Genomic DNA, 27,352 nt, shown 5'->3' with positions numbered 1-27,352 from the left:
CCCTTTAAAAAATGTCCTATTGGACATCTTACAGAAGGAACAATCCCTGGAGAGAAGGTCAGGGAAGGTGAAGACATTTTTTTTGTGGGGTGAGACATGAGATGATGGAAGTAAGGGCTGGAAGTAGAAAGGGAGAAAAGGCAACAGACAACAGAGAGGAGAGAGGAGGGGGAAGAATGGAGCACCAACTGCTCTGTGGTATTAAGTCCAAACAAGACAAGTGGACAGATTGTTAGTGAAGTGGGGTGCAAGCTGAAGGCTCCACATGAAAGAACCATTAAAGCCAACTCCTGGAGAACAAGAGGAAAATAATTTTTAATAATAATAATAAAGAGAGAAGCAGGGAAAGGCTGGCCATCAAAAAATAGGAAATTTAGAACATAGCTCTTGGTGGTGGGGCTGAATCGGGCTGTTTTATGAGGGGCTAACAGGGAGATAAATTATGCAGGATTAGGAGATCCATTTAACTTCCTGGCCCCGGCAGTGCTACAGCAGGCATCAGTGTAGCCATTTGGCTCTGGGTTTTAATGAGCCGGGACGGAGCTGCGGAGGACTGAAGCCCAACGGCCAGCAGTAAAGGCACAAACCATCCCATCGGCCAAATGCCATCTCTCCTCATCAGGGGCAGGCACAGAGATTGTGCAGGCCATAAAGGGGCCAATGCAATGCTATAGACTTTATAACGGTTGCATGGAAATACAACTGAAGATGGAGGGGATTTTGCCTTCTTGTGTGGATGAGCAATGAGTAGGTAAAACTCAAATCTAGCCTCAGCTCCTCACTGACAGGGTGGAATTACTAAACCATAATTTTGCCACTCCCCCCAGACCTTCTCTAAAGTGGCATGTGAATACACGCAAGCCTGCATGCTGCAAGAGCCTGCTCACCAGGGAGACAAGGAAGGAAACAGATCAACATTGGTAATTCAAAGAGTAACACAAAAAAAACGCCACTGAGGCTGCCCGGCTGCTCCTTCCTCTACAACAAATTGTCTGCAACACCATGTTTGGAGACAACAGTTTTCTGTAATCTCTTCAACAGAACCACACAGTTTCATCGGCCTTTCTGCTTTTAGAAACAGTGACTGATGAGTTCTCTCCCTTTTCACTTTCGTCATCAGACCTATTGCTCTTCCACATCCCTCACTTCAACCCTGCTTTTCCACACCTGTTTTTTGACTGCAATGTTCACTAGAAAGAATTTACCCATCACACCTCAGCTGCTTTCCATTTAGGTAGAAGTGTGTTTTCAAATCCAATTGAGTTATCTCAAGCTATTTCCTTTTTTTTTTTTTCCAACCTGGCAGAGAAGCAGAAAAAAAAAGAAAATCCAGATTCCCCAGGATCTTTTCCTGGGCATGGGAAGTAGCCACTGTCCTTTTCCTCAAAGCTCCTTTGAACCTTGTTTGATGGTGCAAATCTGGATACAGGAGATGCAACAAAACACTAAATTTAGTGAAAACAAGACTTTTATTTGTTAGAAATAAGGTCAAAGGGGCAGCTAGGTGGCGAAGTGGATAGAGCACTGGCCTTGGAGTCGGGAGGACCCAAGTTCAAATGTAGCCTCAAATACTTGACACTTCCTAGACACTCAAGGGAGACCCTGGGCAAGTCACTTAACCCAAATTGCTTCACCAAAACCCCCCAAAAAACAAAAAAACACAACAACAACAAAAAGTCAATGTGAAAGAAATAAGGCGAAGTAAAAAGGTGGCTGGGATTTTGCAAGGAAGGTGATGCGCCAATTCAATTTAAAAAGCACTTATTAAGCACCCATTGACTGCCAGGTGCTGGGTTAGGTGCAGGGAGGGAATTAAACAAAAAAAAGAAAGAAAGAAAGAAAGACTCTGTCCTCAATAACTGTCTCAATAATGATTTATCTGGAAAATTGAGGGCAAAACTAGAATACTGGCATAGAAAAGTCAATGGGTGAAACACCAAATTCAATAGCATGACCTGATTTTGTTGAAAGGAACAAATGTCAAATATCTTAGGAGGGGAACTGAGACAGGAGCTCAAGTCTCTACTCTTGCTAGGCACTCATTTCTTTACTTGTAGAATTTTCCCAAAGGTAAAGGGAGACAAATGAAGATTGCTGGCTTAACTGGGGAAGGTATGTGCATACGTGTGTATAGTAAGCCACCATGGAGGGCTTATTATACACACATAAATAAACAAATAAGGAATAAGCACTGAGAGAGAAGGATGTGCCCAAAATAGATAAAAGAGTGAAAGGTGTCTAGTGTGAGAGGAAACTAAAGCTATTTCTTTAATTGTGCTAGTTAAAATTAAAGAAATTTTTTCCATAGAAATTCCTTGATATTTTAGAAGTACCTCTTTCTTCTGTGCTATGACTGAAGACTCCAGACTTTTCTTATTTTTCCTCTAGTTCTCTTCTCTCCCTTCTGCCACACACACACATTCTCTCTCTCTCATATGCTCTCTCCCTTGAGCCATATATTTTTCCCAAATGAAAGCTGGGGGCTGATCAATCCCCCACCCCCCAAACCTAAATCATGCTGAGCACTGCAGGAGAGCTGAAGCAAAGTTAGTTGAAGAGCACAGCCCTGACTCTCAGCTCAGCTCCAGTCATCTCCCTGCTAGTTTTAATACAGCTCTTTTTAGTGAAGAGGAAGATAAAAGTTTATTGGGGAAGGATGCTATGGAGAAGAGACTGATGATCTCTTTTCTGAAGTTTGCTGGAATGTGAAATAGAAATACCAATTGTTCCCCCCCACCAAAAACTTACTAGGATGCATCTGTATAGAACAGACCTGAAATGTGCATTTGTGGCATCTTTCCTCTGGAAATAATCTCTATTTTGAAAAACTGAGTGAGGGAGATTTTTGGTTTTAGCTGCCTATGTTACTACAACAGATGTGCAAATAACCATCCACCTAGGGAAGTATTCATGTCAATTGAATGGTAAACAATGTTGATCTTTATTTGACTGCTTAATTACATATACATGTTTATTTATTTAATGACCATGTCTTTAGGGCAGGGGAGAAAGTGGGCATTAAAATTGAGGGCTACTGAATTCAGGGCATATTGGAATATGGAAGCAACCCAAATGTCCTGAAAGGATCACAGAATCTTATGCTTGGAAGGGACCTTCAAGACATCTGGTCTAACACATACCTAAACAAGAATCCTTTCTACAGCATTTCTAGCAAGTGGTAATCTAGCTCGTACTCGTAACTTTCAGAGTGAAGAGCCCATGTTGAACGTCTCTGTCAGGAAGGTTTTTTTGTTTGTGTTGAATATCAAGCCTAAATCTGCTATTCTTCAACTTCCACCCACTGCTTCTAGGTTCTAGCCTACAGGGCCAAGCAGAACAGATCTGTGCTATAGCCTGGAAAAGTCTGAAGGCCAATATGCTTCAACAAAAACATCTGCATTGTACTCCCTTCCCATACCCACTTTCGGAAGGAGAACAAGTATCAGTTATAAGCGGGTAATGTTTTCTGCACATAACCTAAGAGAACTAGATAGTCTAGTTAATAAGTCCAAAGAGTTCCATAAAGGGTTTAATCATTTTTCAACCTTGAATTTTTTTAAAGTCCACTTTCTTAAGTGCAAAGCTGTATTAATAATGTAGAGCAACAGGGAAAGGAAAGGAAGGAAAAAGAATAAAAGCTGTTTTTAGTTTTGCTTGCCAAACTGCCAACACATGTTTTTGGACTTGAAAACCTGGAAGACTTTTAAAAAGCAGAAAGAGAAAAACTCCATCCCCATTTTATAAAATGGCTGATGTACTACAACCATGCCAATAGCTGGGCTGAGGAAAGGAAGGGAGAGAATCAAACATTCCCCCGATATGAGACAATTTCATGGAGTTTACGTGCTCTGCTGGTTATTTAGAGATTACACACATGAAACCTGGATGACATTTAAATCAAAATACATTTGGCTGCATCTAATTTCTACTCCCCAGAGCAGGAAAAGTAGGGAGAAGAGAGCTTTGCTTTGTTTAATCTAACAGGGAAACAGTGAAGGCACAAAATGAAATGTTATAGCTATGAAAAAAGCTGCCTAAAAATTCAGCAACACAGCTTATCTATAATGAATTTTCTCCTTGATTTAAGCCCCTAATTCATTCATAGAAAGGTCTTCAGGCAAAAATCCTCTCTCTGAAGGAGGTCTCTCCCCAAGTGCCTCACCTTTCTGTATGGGAGAAATCCTGAAAAAGAGGACCCTATTTCTGTAAACCAGGAATGTGTTGGCATGTATTCTTCCTAAAAGGTTTTCTATTTTAAGGATAAGGACTATGGATTTTTTTTCACATAAGAATGATATCTTGGTCTCTAAGCAAGTCAGTGGACAAGACAATATTTATAATCAGCTTAAAGCTCTGTCCCCCAGAGGTACACTGAGACAAAATTTGTGCATGGCTGGAGATAAAACAAATGAAGTCTTAGGCTAACTAGACCTGCAGCTTTGCATTGTGATACACATATCTTGGCTCCAGGTCAGGCAGGCATGGGTATATGCACATTAGAAGCTCCCTGGCTACAGTGTGGTCCTTGGTAAAAGCATCACAGCAGACAAAATTTCTGCAGGATATTCATTCAGCCCTCAGATAGATTAACTGCTAAAATGTTGTTATTGGCTATTAGCATTTGTGTAGATTTCCTTCATGTTTAAAAATGTGCTTACATCCTCAGCTGTGATTAATTTACTTTTCCTTCCTACTCTTAGAAAGATTGAGGTGGGAGGCAGGTAGGTGGCGCAGTGGATAGAGCACTGGCTCTGAAGTCAGGAGGACCTGAGTTCAAATCCGGCCTCAGACCAAACACTTGACACGTACTAGCTGTGTGACCCTGGTCAAGTCACTTAACCCCAATTGCCTAAAAACCAAAAACAAACAAAAACAAAGATTGAGGTGGGAGTTGGAATAGAGTGGAGCTTGGGAAGGGAGGAGAAAAATTAGATGCTTCAGGTTCCATTCACAAGGAACAAGGGGATCAGAGAATGGGGGGAAGGGGGGAAGGAGGGAAGGAGGTGGGGAGAAGGGGAACCTTTTGATAGCTTTTTTTTTTTTAATCACCTACATTTCCCAATGCAGTCCTCTCCTATCCACTACTGGAATCATTCTTTGCAACAATGAATAAAAGATGGAAAAAAATATAGTTTATCAAAACTAACTAAGATATTGAAAATATCTGAAATATCCAGTTCCTGTCAGTGTTGTTTCTCCCCTCACCCCTCATGGGGAAGAAGATACCTTCTCATATCTCTTTTTTGAGGTCAAGCTTGGTCATTATAATTTTATAGGAATTAATTTCAGTTGTTTTGTTATTGTTCTTTCCATTTCCATTGTTATAGTTACTGTGTAAATTATTTTCCCGATTCTGCTCACTTCATTTTGTATCAGTTCATATAAATCTTCCCATACTTCTCTGTATTCATCTTCATGGGATAGTAATATTCCATTATGTTTATGTTCTACAAATTATTTAACTATTTCTCAAAGGATGGGCATCAACTTTGTGAATCATAGAATCTTAAAGCCTAAATAGAAACTAAGGTGCAACAAAGTGAAATTACTTGCTCAGTTCGCAGATATCTAGCATCAAGGCTAGCTAATTTTTCACTAAAGACAAGATGATAGGGGCAGCTAGGTGGTGCAGTGGACAGAGTACTGGCCTTGGATTCAGGAGGACTTGAGTTCAAATGTGACCTCAGACATATAACACTCACTAGCTGTGTGACTCTGGGCAAGTCACTTAACCCCAACTGTCTCACCAAGAAAGAAAGAAAGAAAGAAACAAAGAAAAAAGACAAGATGATAAAATTGTGACCCTCCTTGTTCTAATGGCAGCCCTTTTTACAGCTCTGTCTGTTAAATGTTAAGAGTTGGGACTAGAACCAGGTCTTCTTCCTATTTCTAGTCCAGGACTCTTTCCACTATCTTACTGATACTTTCATTTTTTTTTATTATTATTATTTTTAAAACTTCCTTTTTATTATGAAATTGACAAACATCAACAAATATCACTACTTTCCTATACAAAAAAAAGAAAGAGGACTATATTAGAAACCACTTTCTATTCTATATATATTGCATTATAGAAACCAATCCATATACAACTTGTTTTGTGTATATTTTAAATTTAACATGGTAGATTCAGCACCTTATCTTCGTCCCCCTTCTGAACTTCTTTCTTTTCTCTTCTTACAATGACTCAACCTTTTTTCTTTTTATTATTACATCTCATTTTGTTTTTACACCTCATTCATTATCAAATACATTATTCCTCTCTTTCCTACCCAGCTAGACACCCCTTAAAATGATAAAAAAAAAAATGGGAAAAAAGCAGTTTGGCAAGACTGAGCAATACCTGGATTATGTCTGAGAGCACATGCAATATGTACCTATAGTTCCTTCCACATCTACAATAAAGGAATGAAGGTGCATTTTCTCCACTCTTTCCGGAAAGAGTAGATCACTACAATCACGCAACAATTTTTTCTTTGGTCACTGTTCTTTCCCTTTACTCTGTTGTAGTCGCTGTGTATTCTGCTTTCCACGTTCTGTTTACTTCACTCTCCATCAGTTCATATGAATAAATCTATGCTTCTCTGAATTCTTTACACTTGCTTACTTATGTATCATGATTTGTTTAGCCATTTCCCAGATGACAGGAACTTACTTTTGGTTCCATTCTTTGCCACCACAAAAAAATGCTGCTATGAATATTTGAGGTCTTTTTGTCTTTGGCCTCTTTGGGCTATATCTTTAGCAAAAGAGACCTCTGGGTCAAAGGGTAAAGGCATTTTAGTCACCTTTTAAAAAATTATAATTCCAAACTGTTTTCCAGAATGATCACCTCAATTCACAGTTCCACCAACAGGGCCCTAGCTATGCCTGCTGCCTCTTAATACTACGAATTATTTCAGTATTTGGGAAAAATACGAGTCCAAAGCTCATGATAGACTCTAATGCGTCTAAGCTCTAGGAATACTAAATGGATGGTACAACTTTCATCTCTAAGTCTACTGGAAACAAATATGAAAAAGATGACAAGGTCTTGTGCAAGTTGTTATCTAAGAGATTAGATCTAAGTCCCAGAACCTGAGAAGCAACGGGAAAGGTGATTTGGTGATTACTTGTGGGTACGATTAAAGAGAGGCAGGAGGACTCTGTTAGTTAAACAACCATTCTAAGAGACAGGGAGGTATGCTGCTATCTTAAGGGGAAGGGAAGGGAGTAAACATTTAATAAATGCTTTAAATTTATTAAATTACTATGTGCTGTTAAGCGCTTTACAAATATTATCTCATTTGATCCTCAGAACAACCCTTTGAGGTAGGTATTGTTATTATCTCCATTTTACAGTTGAGGAAACCGGCAAACGAAGTTTCAGTGATTTACCAAGGGTCAAACTGCTAGTAAGTATCTGATGCTTGATTTGAACTCAGGTCTTTCTGACTCCAAGCTCAGTGCTCTATCCAAGGGCTGTCTCTGTCCTAAAGCTCCTCACCATTTCCCTACACTATGGTACTTTTGCCTACTTGCAAACTTGGAACAGGTAGGACAAGGGACTAAATATATGCAGAAACATCAATGGTTAGAGGTAGTCATGTGTATAGAATTCTGTTTCCCTTTTCAGTTCTACCTCATAAAGCCAACACCAAGCTTCTGCTGTCTTTTCCAAGGTATTGCTGTTTACCAAATGAGTCACATATCCTGCTCAGAATGCTCCATAGCTCCTGAATGAATCATTTCAAAGCATAGGATCACTCAGCAAACAAAAAACAGCCATAGCAGTAGCTCATGCTGCACATAGGGGCAAGAGGATTTATTTAAAAAGCAAGAACAAAAACAGCAAAATCCTTCCCAAATGCCCCAAATGATTGTCAAAAAAAAGACTGTCAAGGAAATAAGGAGAGAGGAAAGTAGGGGGAGAAAAAAAGAGGAAGAGGGGAATAAGAGAAGAAACAAGGAGGGGGAGGGAGGAAGAGAGGAAGAGGTAGAAAGAGAAAGAGGAGGTAGAAGGGAGAGGGGGAAAAGGGGAGAGAGAAGAGGAAGAGGGGAGAGGACGGGGACAAAGATAGAGAGAACAAACTGACAGAGAGAGAACAGAGAAAAATCTAGCATATTCAAGCTAGGATTCGTTTGTCTATGAGGTTGAAGCAATCATCCATGCTTCAGGGAGGCTATGTGGATTATCTTAAAGTATCTCTGGCAGTTAACCAAGGCTGTCCATAATGCAAAAGAAAGAAAGAATTTTGGATTGTTAAAACTGTGCCTTGGTATTAAGAGCCATCCTGCCTACACTCTTCTGCCAACAAGCATATTTAACTGAAATGCTACAAAGCTGCAGAACCCCATCCAAATGCACAGTTCAGGGGTGGGTTGGCTTGGTGTAGCCATCTGTTCATCCCCCATGGTCAAGGGAGGAATTGCTACCCTGGAATGCCAGTACTTGCCTATGGAACCCAGAACTGGGTCCAATCAAACATCAAAAATCATGTTATAATTTAAAAAGGATGGGACAATAAACAAGCAAAATTTCAAAAGGATAAAAAGCCAGACATTAGGAAGAGTTTCTGACTCTTTGGCCTCAACATAACTTTCCATTGCTCTCTTATGGTCTAGCCAAACTGGCCCGCTTGCTATTCAACAAATGTACATCCATGTTTTCCCACCTCCAAGCTTTTCTTTTAGTTTCTTCTGCTTAGAATGAGAATTGCTTTCAATTTTCTCCACTACAAATCCTACCTATCCATAAAAGCTCAAATGCCATCTCCTACATGTAAAAGCCTTTCCTGATTCCCCATAAAAAACTAACTTCCACTCCCACCCCCATTTGGAAGAAGTCCTCTAAGAAGCTCTTGCTGCCTGTCTACTCAGTCTACCTCCAGCAGTACCTTTTTCATTTGGGTATTACAATTACAGAAACTTATCTAGTCTAGACATTACTGGAGACCCCAACTGCATAGGGCAGGCAGTGAGAATGAGTGTGCTTGAAACACTGAAATTATACTTCTGTGATCCCTAATTAGAACTGCTCTTTAACCAGAAGTATCTCTAAAACAGCTAGTTTCAGTGTCCTAGTTCCCATTTCACTGCCCTAAAAGGTATGCCACCAGGGTGTACACAGACATTATATAATCAATGTTTCCCTGTGACACATGATCCCTTTACTGAGTATTGTTCCAGCAAGAAGTAAAATGCTCTAATCACAAATATCTGCCTTAAAAAAAACTTTAATAATAATAATAGCTAACATTTATATAGCACCTTAAGGTTTGGAAAGTGCTTTAAATACATTAACCTCATTTGGACTTCACAACACACCCATTCCCCAACCATTAGACAGATATGGTCACATAGCTAGTGAGTGTCAAGAGGCTATATTTGAATATGCCTCCAAGGCCAGCAGTGTATCCATCACACCAAGACCCAATTCCTACCTTCCCTGTACGAGCCAATTCTAAGACCTATCTCCCACTTCTACCCTAAACACTCTGTAGCTCCCCCTTTCTAAATTGTCATTTGCCCTTCAGAGCACTTATAACCTAATTCTAATCTAGCAACCACAACAGCAGATGGGGAGGTGCCAATGGGAAATTTTCCCTTTCCCCAGTGGAGAACATGGGACTTGAAATCAGAAAGACCTGAGTTAAATGCTACCTCAGACAATTACTAGGGGTGTGACTCTGGGTTAGTCAATTAACACCGAGTTTCAGTTTCTCATTCTATGAAAGGAGGGGACTGGATCTGATAGCCTCTAAGGTCTCATCCATTTCTAAATCTATAATCCTGCACATAGAATTTAAAATAAGTAAATACATTTATGTTGGGGAGGATGTGTGCTGAAACTTTCTTTTATTAACCGAGTCAAAAAAGTTTGGATAACACCACCCGAGAGGCCCCATCCTTGTTATAATAAACACGATGTAGATGTTTTTAAGAACTGGAACATTTCTACGTTGTTTGGCTTTCTTCTCACTTGGATTTTACATGGCAGAATAACAAGATTCTAAAAGAGCCAAGCAGAATCAAGAAACGGATTCCTCCATTTGGGGAGAACCCTGTAGTGATCTGACTAAAGGAAAAGTTATGTTATACGTCAGTCAACCACTGAAGAAGAATATAAAAACCACATATTTAACTACGGTGTCTTAATTTGCGATTAATATCAACATGTAATTTTAGAGAGAGCTTTCATCAGGCAGCTGAAGGCTTTTTTTTTTTTTAAACATTTACAAAATGTTCTTTTCTTTGCTTATTTAACATTATTATCAGTTCCTAAAGACTCTCTTGCCCCACTGAATCAACCTTTGGAACAGCTAGGAAAAAATTAGGTTTAGCCAACATCTTACACCATTTTTCACAATAAATTTAATATGGATAAGGTGAGTTGAATGAAGATCATACCAAAAAAAAAAAATTGAGAATAGATACAAATAAGCAAACAAAACAAATGAATACAACGATTATTTCTGAAAATGCATGCCTCATTCTGCACCTACTGTCCTCCACTTCTTGCTTTATCACCAAGTTCTCTGCCTTCAGGATTAGTCCCTGTCCCCATAAGAGTTCTGATGCCTTCGGTTTTCAGTTTTCAGTCACATGGTACAACTCATTTTCCTATTAGTTTTCTTCTTTTTGACTGGTGTCTTTTGCCTAGCACGCTCCAAGCATCAGAGAAATCTGAACAGCAGTAAGATGAATCTTAAAGTCACATTGGCCAACCCTGACAGAAATGGACTGAGAAGGGCAAAGAAGGGGACAAGCATATCTCATTAGGCTAGGCTCTTTGATGGTCTATTACATCCAGAACAAGAAGTTAAAGAACTATAGTATTTCGTTCTGGCTAGAATGTTGTTCTCAGTTCTGGGTACCATATTTTAGGAAGGACAGAGACCAGCTGTAGCATGTGGAGTCACTTTTACCCCTTCATCAAATCATGTAACAGACATAAGGTATATTAGATCTTAAATGGTGACTACTCATACTTATTGGCATTTCTGCTCCGCTGCTGAACTTAGCTGGGGAAAGAAGAAAGTGATTTTTTTCTATAATTGTTTTTAAATATTTTATAATTTTTAAAACTATTTAAAAAATTTTGAGTTCCAAATTCTCTCTCTCCCTCCAGTCCCTTTTCCCCAGTATGAAGAAGTCAAATAATATGATACCCATTATACATGTGAAGTCATGCAAAATATATTTCCATATTAGCCATATTGCCAAAAAAAAAGCAAGAAAAAAAAAGTGAAAAAAATATGCTTAAAAAATATACTTCAATTTGCACTTATGAGGTCATCAGTTGTCTTTCTAGATGCAGATAGCATTTTTCATCATGAATCCTTTGGAATTATCTTGGATCATTGTATTGATAAGAGTAGCTGATTCTTTCACAGTTGATCACTTTTACCTATTGCTGTTACTGTGTACAATGTTCTCCTGGTTCTGCTCACTTCATCTTGCATCATTTCATTTATGTCTTCCCAGGTTTTTCTGAAACCATCCCCTTCATCCTTTTTTTTTCTTCCTTTTTAGCTTTTATTTAGTATTTTATTTTTCCCCACTTACATGTAAAAACAATTTTTAACATTCGTTTTTAAAGCGTTTGAGTTCCAAATTCTCTCCCTTCCTCCCTCCCTCACTGAGAAGGCAAGAAGTTTGATATAGGTTATACATTGTGCAGTCAAGCAAAACATATCCATAATAGTCATGCTGTGAAACAAAACAAACCCCTCCCCCAAAAGCCTCAAGAAAAATAAATAAAGAAAAGAAGTATGCTTCAGTCTGTATTCGGACACCATCAGTTCTTTCTCTGGGGATGGATAGCATTTTTCATCATTAAGTCCTTCAGAGTTGTCTTGGATCACTGTATTGCTGAGAATGGCTATCATTCACAGCTGATCATCTTACAATATTGCTGTTACTTTGTACACAGTACATTTCACTTTGCATCAGCTCACATTAAGTCTTTCCAGGCTTTTCTGAGAACATCCTGCTCATCATTTCTTACAGCATAATAGTATTCCATTATAATCATATAACACACAACTTGTTCAGCCATTACTTAATTGATGGGCACTCCCTCAATTTCTAATTCTTGGCCACCACAAAAGGAGTGCTATAAATATTTTTGTATATATAGGTCCCTTTCCTTTTTTTTTTTTTTAAATTTCTTTGGGATAGAGACCTATTGTTCTCCAGAATGGCTGAACCAGTTCCCAACTCTACCAATAATGCATTAGTGCCCCTGTTTTTCCACAATCCCTCCAACATCTGTCATTTTCCTTTTCTGTCATGTTAGCCAATCTGATACATGTGAGGTGGTATCTCAGAGTTCCTTTAATTTGCATTTCTCTAATAGTGATTTAGAGCATTTTTTCATGTGACTATTGATAGCTTTGACTTCTACTAAAAACTGACTGTTCATATCCTTTGACCATTTATCAATTGGGGAATGGCTCTTTCAGTTCCCTATATATTTGAAAAATGAGGCCTTTATTAGAGAAGCTTGCTGTCAAAATTTCTCCCCAGTTTCCTGCTTTCCTTTGATCTTTGGCTGTATTGGTTTTGCTTATGCAAAAACTTTTAAATTTCATGCAGTCAAAATTATTTTACCTCCTGTGATCCTCTCTCATCTTTTGTTCAGTCATCAACAATTCCTTTATCCATAGATCTGATAAGTAATTTTTCCCATGTTTCCCTAATTTTCTGATATCAAGCTTTGTGTCTAAATCATGTACCTATTTTAACTGTATCTTGGTATATGGTGAGAGATATCAGTCTATGCCTAGTTTCTGCTAGAGTGCTTTTCAGTTTTCCTGACAGTTTTTTGTTGCATAGTGAGTTCTTGCACCAAGAGCTTGGATTTTGGGGTTTATAAAACACTAGATTACTATGGTCATTTACGTCTGTATATTGTGTACCTACTCTATTCCAATGATGAACTCCGAAGAAATACTGATTTTAAAGACATTCAGACTCTTCGCTGGTCATCATTAAACTACACTCTTCTATTACCAGTATTCTGGAAATGGACTATGCAACAAAGATCCTCCTCCCATTTTCCTGATGACTCTTGTGGTAACCCCACATATAGGGTCTTTCACTGACTCTTCTTTTACTCACGGCTAACTAAGTTACTTACTCTAACCCCAACAGCTCCTTTTTATCCAACTCTGGGACACCTTACAATTTATTCTGTCACTTGGACAGGACTAAATGCTGTTTGGAAGTAAAGCTTAGTTTTTTTGTGTCTTTGTACTCAAAACAATCAACGTCTCAGGAAATATAGCTTTAACCTTCAGTCATCACAAATGGAAAAGGTGGTAGGTGGGGGCAAAAGCCTCCCTTATCCTCCACTGACTCCTTTCCTATCTATCGTGTAGCTCTTTATGGAACTCCAGGACACTGCTGGGATCAGTCCATAAGGATTAATGCACATAGGTACATTAGCTTTTTTTTTTTCCTGGTGGCTTCATACTCAGTGTAATAAATCAGTGGTTTTAATCCTCAACAAATCTTTGAGGATGAGTGACAAATCTTGGGGACTAGTGTACAAGCCCAAAGAAATTATAGCTGGAATTCAGTAGGTTCTGGTTCTATTTCACTGTACATGACTAATTTGCTTATAAAACATATATAAAAAACTAAACAAAAAAACAAAATAAGAAGCCTGTCAAAACCTCAAAGAAAGGATTACCTGAATATTTAACAAAATTGAAAAGATTTCTTTTTTTGACCAGTTTTTACTTATGGTATTTTCTTATCTCACTCAGATTTTTCAGATGCATCTGTCCTAAATTTTCCCATTTCTTCTTTGTTAGGATGGGTCTGAGGAAAAAGTGCTTAAATTTTTTTACTTACCATCTTGGAAACGTGGCAATCCTTAACTTTCCAACTGGGAAAAACATTTTCACTTTAAGTATTCAGATGACTAACGCTAGGAAAGTTCACTTTACTGTATTCTGTCCTGGGATGCTGAAAACTAACCTCTGTCAGAAAAATGTGCTAAAGATACCTTTTGATAATAGAGCTCCTGAAGGTCATTTTTATTGAATGATTGAATATAAATTATTTTTTAAGTTTAGCGTCTCCCATGAGCTAGGTAGACACACACAGGCCATATTACAACATGATTCCTGCCGTACAAGAACTTATGGTCAGTTTTAAAGTAGTCAAGCTGAAGGAAAGGCAAAGTTAGATGAGACAGATGCCTCAGTCTCTGAAGAAAGGGCTTAGAAGCTAGGAACAAGCTAATGGAGTTAATATGTCTTTAATTACTACAAAAACACAGCAAGGGAAAATATTTTGCTGGGCTATAAAGGGAGTAAGTCCCAGAAAGTTAGTATTTACAGAAAAGGCTGAAGACTGGTAAAGTGCATCAACAAAGTCCCAATTGGCTTAGCTTATTTCTCAAATAGTCAAGCAATTGGAGAAGGTACGTGTGATGGAGCACTCTGGTTCTTCCTCATCTCACCAAATGAATTTTTAAAAAATCGCACCTCAACTTGGCACACTTAGTTGACTGGTGATTTTCAAAACCAATCTAGTAAGTTTTAGCATGGAAGGCAAGCAAACCAAAACACCTTTATTTCTCCTACTGGCTTAAAGGTTTTAAGTCTCTGATCATCTTAGCCATTTGATAATCAGATCTGACCACTGATAAAGTACGTGGGGGTGAAGTGTTTATTTGATTGAAGGAACATATTTTGGGGCTGGAACAAATTAGCTCACTATACAAAGAAAAGCTGAGATCCGCCTCCTTTGTCTTCTTAGTCTTGAGTTATGGGTATGGTTTTTCAATCACTCCAACATTTTACTGGTGGCCTAAACTGGTAACAGATCCTTGTTTATACCTTGGTACTTTCTACCCCAGTACCACAAACTGGCTGACAAAGTAGGAGATGATAATGGGATCAATCGACCTTCATATTACATCATTTTCTACCTCTTAGCTGGGAAAAGAATGAACAGAAATGCCACCAAGCACATCCACTGAGGGGGTGGGAGAGCAGAGAAAGAGAAATCTGAAGTCTGAAATCCTAGTTCTCTGTACACCCTCCTAATCGAAAACTACAGGTTTCAAACATAAAATCTTTCTAGGATAAATATAATTGGGGAACTGAGCTATTCAGAGGGTAGATAGATAAAAGACAATAACAGGTGGCACTGAATTCCAGGCAATTATACTGCTACCATAAAACCTTCACCTGTCTGTTCCTGAAAATAAACCTCACTTATCTGGATCAGATCAGTGACATGTAACCATGTTCATCTGGTTAACCAGATAAATAACAGGAATTTGAAAAAGAAAAAACAAAACAACAAAAAAAACAATATTAATTAGACATTAAGCCACCCAGATTATGCCTGATTTCAGGCTAGATTTGTTTTATAAAATGCATATTTAAAAGAATTTAGTTTTTGGTATTATGTGGAAACTTGTTATAGATGGCCTGTTATTCTCATCCCTTTCCCTGTACAATCTTTTGGAGTCTGAGCTCTTTTATCAGGAGAAAAATGGACCCACCCCTTAAAAAATATATCTATTGTACAAAAGACAGGCCAAGTTACAATACTGACTGAACTCCTGATAAGCCTAAATCACAAGCCATAGGGGAAAGTCATTATAACTAGAGTTTTAAGAGTATCTAGGAAGCAGGGGCAGCTAGGTGTGCAGTAAATAGAGCACTGGCCTTGGAGTCAGGAGGAACTGAGTTCAAATCCAGACTCAGACCAAACACTTGACACTTACTAGCTGTGTGACCCTGGTCAACTCACTTAACCCCAATTGATTAAAAATTAAAAAAAAGTGTCTAGGAATCAAAGCTATGTATAGTCGTATGAAAAAATGCTCTAAATCACTATTGATCAGAGAATCACAAATTAAAACAACTCTGAGGTACCACCTTACGCCTATCTGAATGGCTAAGAGGACAAAAATGGAAAATGCTGAATGTTGCTGGGGATTTGGGAAAACTGGGACACTAATGCACTGTTGGTGGAATTGCAAACTGATCCAACCATTCTGGAGAGCAACCTGGAACTACACCCAAAGGGCTATAAAACTGTGCATACCCTTTGATTCAGCAATAACCACTGCTAGGTCTATATCCCAAAGATATCCCAAAAAGGGGGAAAGGACCTATTTGTCCAAAAATATTTATAGCAGTTCTTTCTGTGGTGGCTAAGAATTGAAAATCAAAGCGAAGCCCATCAATTGGGGAATGGTCAAACAAGCTCTGATTGTAATGGAATAATATTGTGCTGTAAGAAATGATGAGTAGGATGATTTCAGAAAAACCTGGAAAGATTTACATGAACTGATGAAAGGAACAGAACCAAGAGAATGTTGTACACAGTAATAGCAATACTGTTCAATGAAGAACTGTGATGACTTAGCTATTCTTAGAAACATAATGATCCAAGACAATCCCAAAGTAGCTATTGATGAAACATACTATCTGCCTCCAAAGAAAGAATTGATACTGACTGAATACAGACTGAAGCATGCTATTTTTCATTTTCTTTCATTTTTTTCCCATTTATTCGAGTCTTCTTATACAAAATGACTAATATTTTACATAATTGCACATGTATAACCTGTATCTAATTGCTTACCCTCTCAGGAAGGGGGAGGGATGAACAGAATTGAGAACTCAAAACTTCAAACAAAAATATTGAAAAAAAAGAGCGTCTAGGGAACTGCCTGAGTGCTCAAATTAGCTTAATTAATATCTGGGGTTCACTTCTTGGACCTCTTTCATTTTGTGATTTTTCTCCTTTCTTTTTTTAATTCAATTTTGTTTTATTTTCAGGTCTGAATTCTCTCCCTCTCTTCTCCTCTTCCTCATAAATACAGAACAAAATCTGTTACAAATAACAAGCAAGGGGGCAGCTAGGTGGTGTAGTGGATAGAACCACGGCTCTAGAGTCAGAAGGACCTGAGTTCAAATCCAGCCTCAGACACATAATATTCACTAGCTGTGTGACTCTGGGCAAGTCACTTAACCCCAACCACCTCACCAAAACAAACAAACAAACAAAAAGCAAAACAAATTCTTAAACTGGTCATGTCCAAAAAATAAAAAATAAAGAACTCTCAATCTGCACAGTTCTCTATCTTGAGGTAGATAGCATGTTTCATCATTAGTACTCTCAAACTGTGGTTGGTCTTTTGTTAAGAGTTCCTAAGTTTTTCAAAGTTGTTTGTCTTTTACAATATAATTATTTTTGTATAAATTGTTTTTCGGAACTGCTCACTTCATTTTATATCAATTCATATAAGTCTTCCCAGGTTTTTCTGAAACTATACCCTTCATCTTTTCTTACACTACAATAGCCCTCTATCATATTCATATGCCATAACTTGTTTAGCCAATCCCCAATTCTTTACCACCACAAAAAGAGATGTTATAAATATTTTTGTACGTGTTCATTTTTCTCTTTCTTTGGCTTTTCTGAGATACAGGGTATGCAGTTTAATTGCTTTTGGGGGCAAAGTTCCAAACTGCTCTGTGATTGTCTCTCGATTCCTATCATACATTTGATTTGTGACCTCAAATTTTCTCAAGAACACTTCAATCTAAATTTATCCTTTGTTTCTTTCCTATTTTAACTTGTATCCTTTGTGTACCCGTCACCTCCCCCATATTTATTTTTTAATTGATGACTTAAAAAAAAATCTCCACAGTCATGCCAACTCACCAACCATTGAACCCTCCTTTATAAGAAAGGAAAATAGTTAAGAACTAATTGATAAAACAACCACCTCTTATAATATGTTTCCCTACCTCTCTACCAAGAGGAGAGATCTATTTCATGTTCTATTTTCCAGATTTAGTCACTAAAATTAATCTGAATTCGGCAGCCTTTATTATTACTTGATGGGTGAATGTTTGTCTGTTTTCGCTATGTTTCTGGTTTAGTTTTTCTTTTCCTCCTCTACTGCTGCCCATGCCAGATTTTTCTGAGATTAAAGTTGCCCAGTAATCCTTAAAGCCATTAAGTCATAAAAATTCCCCCAGAAGACCTTGACACTAATGGGTGGAGTGGTGGGAAAACTATCTCCCATGGAGGCTAGGGTAATTTTTCCTTAAAAAATTATTGAATCTGGGGCAGCTACGTGGTACAGTGGATACAGAACTGGCTCTGGAGTCAGGAGTTTTTGAGTTCAAATCCAGCCTCAGACAGATAACACTCACTAGCTGTGTGACTCTGGGCAAGTCACTTAACCCCAAATGCCTCACCAAAAAAAAAAAGTTATTGAATCTCTCCTTGAAACTTTATTATCTTAAGCAATTAAAGTTTGAGATGATGATGGAGCTTCCTGGTGCCTTAAGTATAAAAGCCAGTTCATTAGGAAGCAAAAGTTGCTACTCCCTAAGACTTCTGATTAGCAGACCAGTATGGCCAACACAGAGGCAGGGATGCTATGCATACCTAAATCAATGCTGCATCCTTGCTGAAAATTCATTTTCTGCCATGTCTAAGTAAGTCTTCTATTAACTGTTAGAAAGTCTATGAGTGAATGAGATCCAGCCTACAACAATCCATATGCCACAATAAACTTCGAATGAATTCATGATCTAAATATAAAAGCTCAAATCATAAAGAAATTAGAAGAGAAATCTTTCACAACTATGGCTAAGGTGAGAATTTTTTTAAAATTCAATTTCATTTTATTTTCAGTTCTAAATTTTCCCCCTCCCTCAACTCCTCTCCCACCTATTGCAAAGACAAGAAATAGAAAACCCATTACAAATATGAAGTCATGCAAAACAAGTTTCCAAATTAGCTATGTTCCCAGAAAAAAAAAAAAAAAGAAAAAGAAAAAAGTATGCTTCAATCTGCTGCACATCAGTTCTCTATCTGGCAGTTAACATATTTCATCACGAATCCTTTGGAACTGTGGTAGGTCACTGTTTTGATCAGTCTTTCACAGTTGATTAACTTTATAATACTGCTATTACTGTGTAAATTGTTCTGGTTCTATTCTCTTCACTTTGCATCAGTTCATAGTTTACCCAAGTTTTTCTGAAACCACCTCCTTAGTACTTATATAGCACGTCATAATATTCCCTCACATTCATATACCAAAACTTGTTCGGCCATTCCGAAACTGATGGGCATCCCCCAGTTTCCAAATCTTTGTCACCACAAAAAGAGCTGCTATAAATATTTTTGTACATATAGGTCCTTTTCCTTTGATCTCTTTGGAGTATAGGTCTAGTAGTGGTTTTCTGAGTCAAAGGATATATGGACAGTTTAATTGTTTTTTGGGCACAGTTGCAAATTGCTCTCCAGAATGTTTGGAATAGTTAAAAGGGAAGTTTTCTAACTAAACAAGACATAGCTGATTGCAGATGATAAAACGAACAATTTTCTATTACATAATGTTAAACAGCTTTGACGGAGGCATAATCAGTTCGGTTAAAACTAGAAGGCAAACAGTCAAATGCAAAAAAAAAAAACCTCGGTAAATTTCTGATAAAAGTCTGACACCCAAGCTACATAAAGAATTGATAAAATATATAAGAACAAGAACCATTCCCTAATATACAAGTGATCAAAGGGTATGAACAGGAAATTTTCAAATGAAACACAAGCTATCACAACTATATTAAAAACCTTCCAAATCATTAATACTAAAAGAAGTTAAGGTAATTCTAGGATTCCATTACACCATTACACACCAAACAGACTAGCAAAGATAACTAAGGAAAAATGGCAACTGTTGGAGAGATAAATGAATAATAATGATAATAGTAATAAAAGTTAACATTTATATAGCATTTACATCAGGCACTGTGCTAAGCATTTTATAATTATTATCTCATTTGACCTTCACAACAACTGTAGTTGGTAAGTGCTATTATTATCATCGCCATTCTACAGATAAGGAAACTGAGATAAACTGAGATTAACTGACTTTTTGTCACTCAGCTAGTAGGTATCTGAGGCCATATCTGAACTCAGGTCTTCCTGACTCCAGGCCTAGAATTCACTACACTATGTAGCTGTCTATCATTAACGCACTACTGGTGGAGCTGTAAATTGGTCCAGATGAATCTGGAAAACAGTTTGGAATTATACTTCAAATGTCACTAAACTGTAAATACCTTTTAACCCATTGATACTATTAATAGGCATATATGTCAAAGACAATGAATAGACCTGTCTGTACAAAATATTTATAGAAGTACTTTTTTTTGGCAACAAAAAATTGGAAACAAATTGAGTACTCATCAATTAGGAAGGGCTGAACCAATTATAGCATATAAATGTAATGAAATACAGTACCGGAGGAAATGACAAATAAAACTGAAAGAAACTTGGAAGGATCTGTATGAAATGATACAGAGTGAACTAGACAGAACCAAATTACAAGGTCCACAATAACATAAAACTACTGTGAAGTCCTCAGAACTTTTATCATTAAATCACTAACAAATCCTTCAGCAGAGTTATGAAGTATACCTTCACTTCTTACCAGAGAAGTAAGGGACTACAGGAGCAAAATGCAACTTTTATTTTCAGATGTGGCCAACATGTTTTTTGCTTGACTGTGTAACTGGGAGCGAAGAGGTGAGTTAAAAAGAAAAGAGCATCAACAAAACATTTTAAAAAATACCCAGAAAACAAGTTCGGGAGATACAAACATTAATTTTTTAGTATCATATTAAATTTAACATACAGCTAAAAAAGGACATTTATGATTTCACATACAATTACCCTTTTTTGTTGTTTACATACTGAAAGTCATAATCCACAAGCATTTATTAATGTTTATTGATAGCTATGAAGTTTATGATTCTTAGTCTTACATATTTGTATCCATCCCTACACATTTTAGACAGAAGTCCTTTATCACAAGTATTTGATGCAATTTCCCCTATTTGATGAAAGCATTTTTCCCAATTGACTGTTTCTCTTCTTAGTCTAACTGTACTGATTTTGATCATGTAAAATTTTATATAAATAAACTGGGTTTTTTAAAAATCATTTTTGTTCACAGATTGATCCCTTGCTTAGATCAGAAAAGATGTTTGATTTCATATTTAGGTCACTTATTTGTTTGGAGCTTTTGGTATAATGTCAGATGCTGCTCTAAATTTAATTTCTGCCGAATCACTTTCCAGTTTTCCAATCACTTGTTGTTGAACAGACAGCCCTCCCTTTAGTAGTTTACATTTCTGGATTTATCAAAAACTGGATTGATTTAAGTGCTTTTAGGTCTGTTCCAACCCTCCCCCCATTAACCTGTAAGATCCTGTGGGCAGGAACTGTTTTTATCTTTAAGTACCCAATTAGGACATTTAATACATGAATAATTTGAATTGAAGCAGCAGTTGAGGGGAGAATATGCTAGGGCATGTGAAGAATGAGAAAGAAGATGAAAAGAGCTTGAGGAAAGAAGAATAAGATGACTCGTGTTTACATTATATAGGAAAAGAAAGAGGATTATTTAGAAGAGCAGGATTCTGAGAAAACTAATATGCCACACTGATGTTTTAGTGCCTCCAGGATCACAATGTGTTAAAGATGAAGTAATCTATATGATATGGAGGGATTGCCATAGTGAGGAGGCAGCTTCCCTGGGCTCTGGCTCTGGAATCAAATGATGGGGATTCCTATCCCACCTCTGCCACTTACTGCCTACATGACTTTGTGGCAAGTTCCTGGGCCTCAGTTTCCTGTGTCAAACGAAATGGTAAACTAGATGGCCTCTAAGGTCCCTTCTAATTCTAGATCTATGATCCTATGACTGGTGAGATCACTGCATTTCTCCCAACATTCACTATCCCAGTTCTCATTTTCTATTGGCATGCTATCCAAAAGAAAAAAATCCTAATCAAATTCACACCTGCCCTGCCCAGGACCCTCATCAGAAATGGACTTAGATCATCCCAGGTAAGAACAAAGGATGATAACTAGCTGCTTTAGGTGCTCCCTGACAAAACAATAGGCTTTCTTTTGATTCTGAAACACAAGAGAAAAATAATAATGAATATATAATATAATTTCCAAATAGGATTATGGTAATCAACAGCAGCTCATCTACCTGAATGTCCTTATTGTTCAGATGTGTAAATCTCACTAGAGGTTCAGTAAAATAAGATTGTTAGATTCTCTCTCTCTCTGTCTCAACTTACTACTGAGGCAAGAAAAGCTGAGAAGGGATTCCCAGGAAGAGATTAAGCATTAATTCTGATCCTGGTGATGCACAAACTGATATGGGATGAAGTGTTTGTAGCAGGTTAACTCTTATATTGTAACCAGGAAAGCCTATAGGTAGAGAAGAATGTTATAAAACATAAAATATTAAATCCAAGGAACAGCACACATTGATTATATACCTAATTCCAACACACAGCAGAAATTCCAAAAAGGGAAGCTGTTTCTTGACAAAACTCCAACCTAATTATGCTTTAGCACCAGATTTTTCTATCACCATCTCTCCCTTTTGTATGAGAGCTGGCATCCTGACCTCCTGTTCACGAAGTGAAGTAAACAGGAGAAATCACCTCCAAGCAAGGTTCAGTCTACTACATTTTTTACTAGATAAAGTAAAAACAAAAAGCCATTCCACTTGAACAACCAGATCACTGTCTATATAGAAGCAAAATGCCTCCCTCAAGACCATGAAAATAGCCAATAAGGTTCAGTATGTTCAAACCATTAATTGCTGCTCTGCCAAAAGCTGCTAGTCTATACACAGAGTGCTCCCTCTACTCCCTTCTTAAGAGTGGTTAAGCATGCATAAAAGGTGTAAGAGGCCAAGTCTAGCTACAGTTTAAAAAAGTCTTCCTTTCTCTGTACCACATGCATACTTCAAAGGCCTGGGTGTGAAAGTGGAGAAGGCTGGAGGCTCAGTACTCAAGATCAGAACGTTTGGTAAACAGCAGAGTGCTTTCTAAACTAGACCCTGGCACATGCACAGATGAGATTTCTGAGGTGAACACTACCCTTAATGACAAATTCAAATACATTTTCTAAATGCACAGAACATTTAGATTTCTGATAAAATGACAACTTCCATGAGATATGAACATAACATGGTAGCTATATTTATATGCAAAGATTGCCCCTAAAACCAATAATGATGCTCAATAGCATTGTAGATGTGTGTTCCACCACTTCCCCACTCTGGTGAACATACAGTTAACTCTATGCAAATACCACAACCAGAAACTTTAAGACTATGTCATAATCTTTTTTTTTTCCCCAGAGGCTATAATCCAAAGAACTATTCCAATAGGAAAGAAGAATCGTGCTAGGGTGTTGCTGCACAGAGACAACAGGAAGGACGTAACTTTACCATTAAAGCATAGGGTTTAATTTTAAATGCTTATCTGTTCTACTAAACCATTACAGCTTGGTAACTAACCTCTTTAGTAGTCAAGCAAATCTCTGATGCTTTGAAGTATCATAGTATTTCTTTTGTTTGTAGAAGAACAGAGCTACAGGAGTATTTGTGAAGGTAAAGAAACAAAGGACCTTTGGGGAAAAGAATAATTTTTAAAGGACAAGGAACTGCAGCAGTTAAATTCTGCGCTAAAAGGTTCTTGAAGGAAGATTTGGCAACCACTAGCAGACCACAATCCTCAGTAGTGTCAGCAGGGAATTCCCCTGTGGTTATAGTTTCCCTTCTCACTATACAACATGGCAGGCCCTTGACAAATAAGCCACACTAGCAAATGACACTATACAGAGCAAGATAATCAGATATGACCCTTACCTTCTGGGAGCTGGCAAAGCAAGACAGGGACATAAAAATAAAATGGGGGAGGGAAAGGAACATAAATTAGGTTGTCGGATTTCTAACCATGTGAAGATGACACCCTTCCCAAAGATATATGCAAGCCATTATTTCCACTTTGCTTCTTCTGCAAATAGGAGTGATGAAGCCATGATCTCAGGTGTTTCTTGGTGTAATCTAACTCTTTAGATAGCACTATCTTTTTGCTTTCTTAAAAGCATATCCCAGATACAAGAAGGCTCTAGCAGGGAAAGCAGGCTTATCCAAACAGTATTTCCAAGCAAATAAATAAATAACATAAAAGGAGACCAAGGCAGTTTCTGGGAGGGTCCTTCATTTCAGTAATAATTCACATCACTTTTTGCACAGGCAGAAGTCAGTTTTAAGCCCAGTTCACTGTGACAAGTAAGCCAAATGTCCGGGGCAATAACAAATTATCCAACTGAAATAAATTGGTCCATACACAAATCGCAGTATAACTAACTCACCACCCACCACATATGTGTGGTTATATAATGTATATACTGTGTGTGTGTGTGTGTGTGTGTGTGTGTGTGTAAAATCTCATAAGATCTACTGGATTTTTTTTGTCTATTGTCAGAACTACCTGCCCCAATTTCAAAGGTCTTTGGGGACAAAACCCACTTTTCTGCATACTATCTTAACACTGACATTTCCAGGGAGATGAGTCCTTCAGCCAGCTCATTTCTTGGAACTGAGAAGCTAGGTCAACCTTTCTCCCCCCTCCAGATGATGGAGCCACAGACCTCCCTCAATCTCTCCTTTTCTGACAGGTGACAAGACAGACAGCAATTTGGGGAAAGTGATTGGGAAGAAGAGTAGGGCAGTGCTGGCATAAGGCAAATATGAAAAGTAGAAGAAATTTATATCCCATAGTCTGGAAATCTTGATGTACCACTTGCTCCCCAATTGTTCAGTATCTCTACGCTCTTAATAGTTCCCCATTTACAGTCCTACAAAGATCTGAGTTCTACTATGGTATCCTAAGCTGTAAAATTGACACTACTTCTCCCTCTCATAAAACTTCCTTTCCCTGTTCAGATCAAGCTGGGTGTTGGAGGTAAATAAAATGATTAAATTAATTTATAATAAGATTCCAAGGAGAACAACATTCTAACCCTTTTAAGAATATTTAAATTTTAAAAAGATTTAGATTAACCCTGATAACTCTCTCACAGTGTCTTCTGAGAAGCTTCATTATTGCCTTCATCTCCCCTCAAGTGACTTTAGGAACACTCTTCAAATTTCTGCTCTTACAGCATCTTCATTTTGGCCCCTGGCCCAGCTCTTTCCTTATTTCTTTGCTCTAAGCTGTGATTCATTGAGTACCTCTTTTCTCTACTCCCTTGCTGTTTCAATCTGAGGTCTAATTCACTTTCGAGTGACATCTTCACCCAGGTGTGCCTCTTGAAACAGGAGGTGACAACAAAGGAGCTTAGCTGATGAGAACCCAAAGCCACTAAACTGTTCATATATGCTTACTTTTCATCATGTGCTGCTTATGTAGTAGACCTATCTTCTCATAAAACATGGTTGTATGCTCACAACTTTAAAAAAAAGTAAGAGGAATATTGGTTAACACTTCTTTCAGATACACACATCTGTGACATAGCTAATGGTAAAACAAAAGAACCAAGAAGGAAGGATGAAGGAGCAAGAAGCAGCTTGGAGGAGGGCATGATCTAAATGTGAAAACAATGATGAAAAGGAGAGAAAGAGACTCCAACAGTGACATTTTAGTGACTGGCATGCCCAAAATTAATGAAACAAATGTTTTATTTCTCAAAGAAAAAGAGGGAAGACTAAGATGCTTGCACTGAGCTCCTCAGAAAAACCCGCTAACCGTGAAGCTCAGGCTCATTGCCAGTAATACCCAGTCTTTCTCACTGAGTGGAAAAGCAAAGTTTGCTATTTACAAACCAAGTTCATGAGCATGTTGTACAGGTCTGGGACATAACTGCCTAAAACCAAAGAAAAACTGGTCTATGGGAATAAGAAACTGATACCCCTTCTACACTCCAATAGTTATCTCTGGGATAAGGCAAATGTCTTTTCCAGAAGCCATGTCTTTGAGAACAAGGGCAACAAGGCTGAGAGCCAATCTAGAACGTAGCAAGTTGCTTTCCATGATGACTTAAATGACAGGGCAAGGCTACAGATTTATTCTCAAGTTTCTAAGCAGATCCATGCAATAAGATTTTTTTTAAAGGCAAACTGTTTGAAGAACTCTCTTTTTCCAACCCTGGGACTTGCAAACTCAACCTGGGATCCAAAGATGGAGCTGTATTTGTTTAGGCTTTAACATAACCAGTGCAAGCAAAAGGATTTAAAAGTTCATCTAATGGAATTTCAATTTGTTAAGCAGAAATCAGTTTAGCTCTTTGATGTGATGGCAGAATCTGTAACCCCAGGATACACATGTGGTGTTCATCTAGTGAAACAGCTAATTAAACAAAATTCAATATTCATTTTCTCCTCACTCCCCAAATATTTCCACATGATGATTGTAGCATAGATACTTACCTGAAGAGACTATCAGAAACAAATTTTCTATTGCATCAAATAATTCTTAATGAAAATATAAATGCATTCAGTAAAGAGGATAATGCCCAAAGCATTAATATTTTCTCCATGATTCTCAAAAATCCTTTTTCTCCTTTTGTGCCAATGCCCAGCATGACTATGTGAGATAAGAAGTAGCCCAAACTCCACACACTACAAACTTTAACAGCATTTCTGTTTTTTGATTTGTATGCTGTTTCTCCAAAGTGAGGTTTCGAAAGAGAGATGCTTACTGCACATCCTGACGTGAAAGAAACAGCCGTTATGCTATGATTTAAAGAGCAATCCCTGTGGGGGTTAAATACATCTAAATCTAAACAGACAAAAGAGAACTAACGCTAAGGATTAGGACACGCAATTCCTGTTTTAACATTCACTTTACTTATCTTATGAAAAAAGAAACCACGGAAGGAATTGAGGACAGTTAGGGTTAAGTTTCTGAAAAAATTCACAGACATATTTGAGCAGAACATATCTTAAACGAAAAAGTAAGATTTGGTATAGATATCAAAGCCATTGATTTGTGAGATAAGAGCTGTCCAATATTTCACAGAAGAAAAAAGATTATAAAAACAAATAAACAAACAAAAAAAGCCCTTCTACATGTAATTACCTGTCATGAAAATGCCAATGAAAAAAGGGAAAGAAATGAAAGCAATCATTTGCTCTACAGGATATGTTGTCATGAAACAGTATATGTCTTCACATTTTAGAAGAGACTCAAGGGCCTACATTCTAGTTCAGTGTGTGCCGATGCTTATATTTGCAACCTTTTTTTGAAAAGGACTTGTAAATTGGATGTAATTTGGCCTCAAAAACCTGGCTCTAACCAAACTACAGGTGAAAAAAAATGTCTTGGTTTTCATTATTTAGTTCAATTTAAATTTTATGTAAGTCACTGGCACATGGTTAAAAAGTTTAAGTTTGTTACAGTCACATTTTCTTGAGTTGAATGCTAAAGTTCTCTTTCTTCACCTTACAATGGTCTTCCATAGAGGATCCCTTGCACCTTATTCACAATATACAATT

The 27,352-nt window shown here is 37.6% G+C and overlaps 1 protein-coding gene across 6 annotated transcripts in view; it reads right to left on the bottom strand.

The window, feature by feature from the left end:
- Window positions 1-27,352, bottom strand: part of ATF7 (activating transcription factor 7) — a 93,790-nt gene that overhangs the window by 28,469 nt on the left and 37,969 nt on the right. The gene's annotated exons all lie outside the window — the stretch shown is intronic.

This window comes from Vombatus ursinus, unplaced genomic scaffold, assembly GCF_900497805.2.
Source record: "Vombatus ursinus unplaced genomic scaffold, bare-nosed wombat genome assembly UNPS02012958.1, whole genome shotgun sequence".
Classification (NCBI taxonomy): Eukaryota; Metazoa; Chordata; class Mammalia; order Diprotodontia; family Vombatidae; genus Vombatus; species Vombatus ursinus.
Note: the sequence above shows the minus strand (reverse complement) of the source record. Positions and strands in the feature narration are given on the sequence as shown.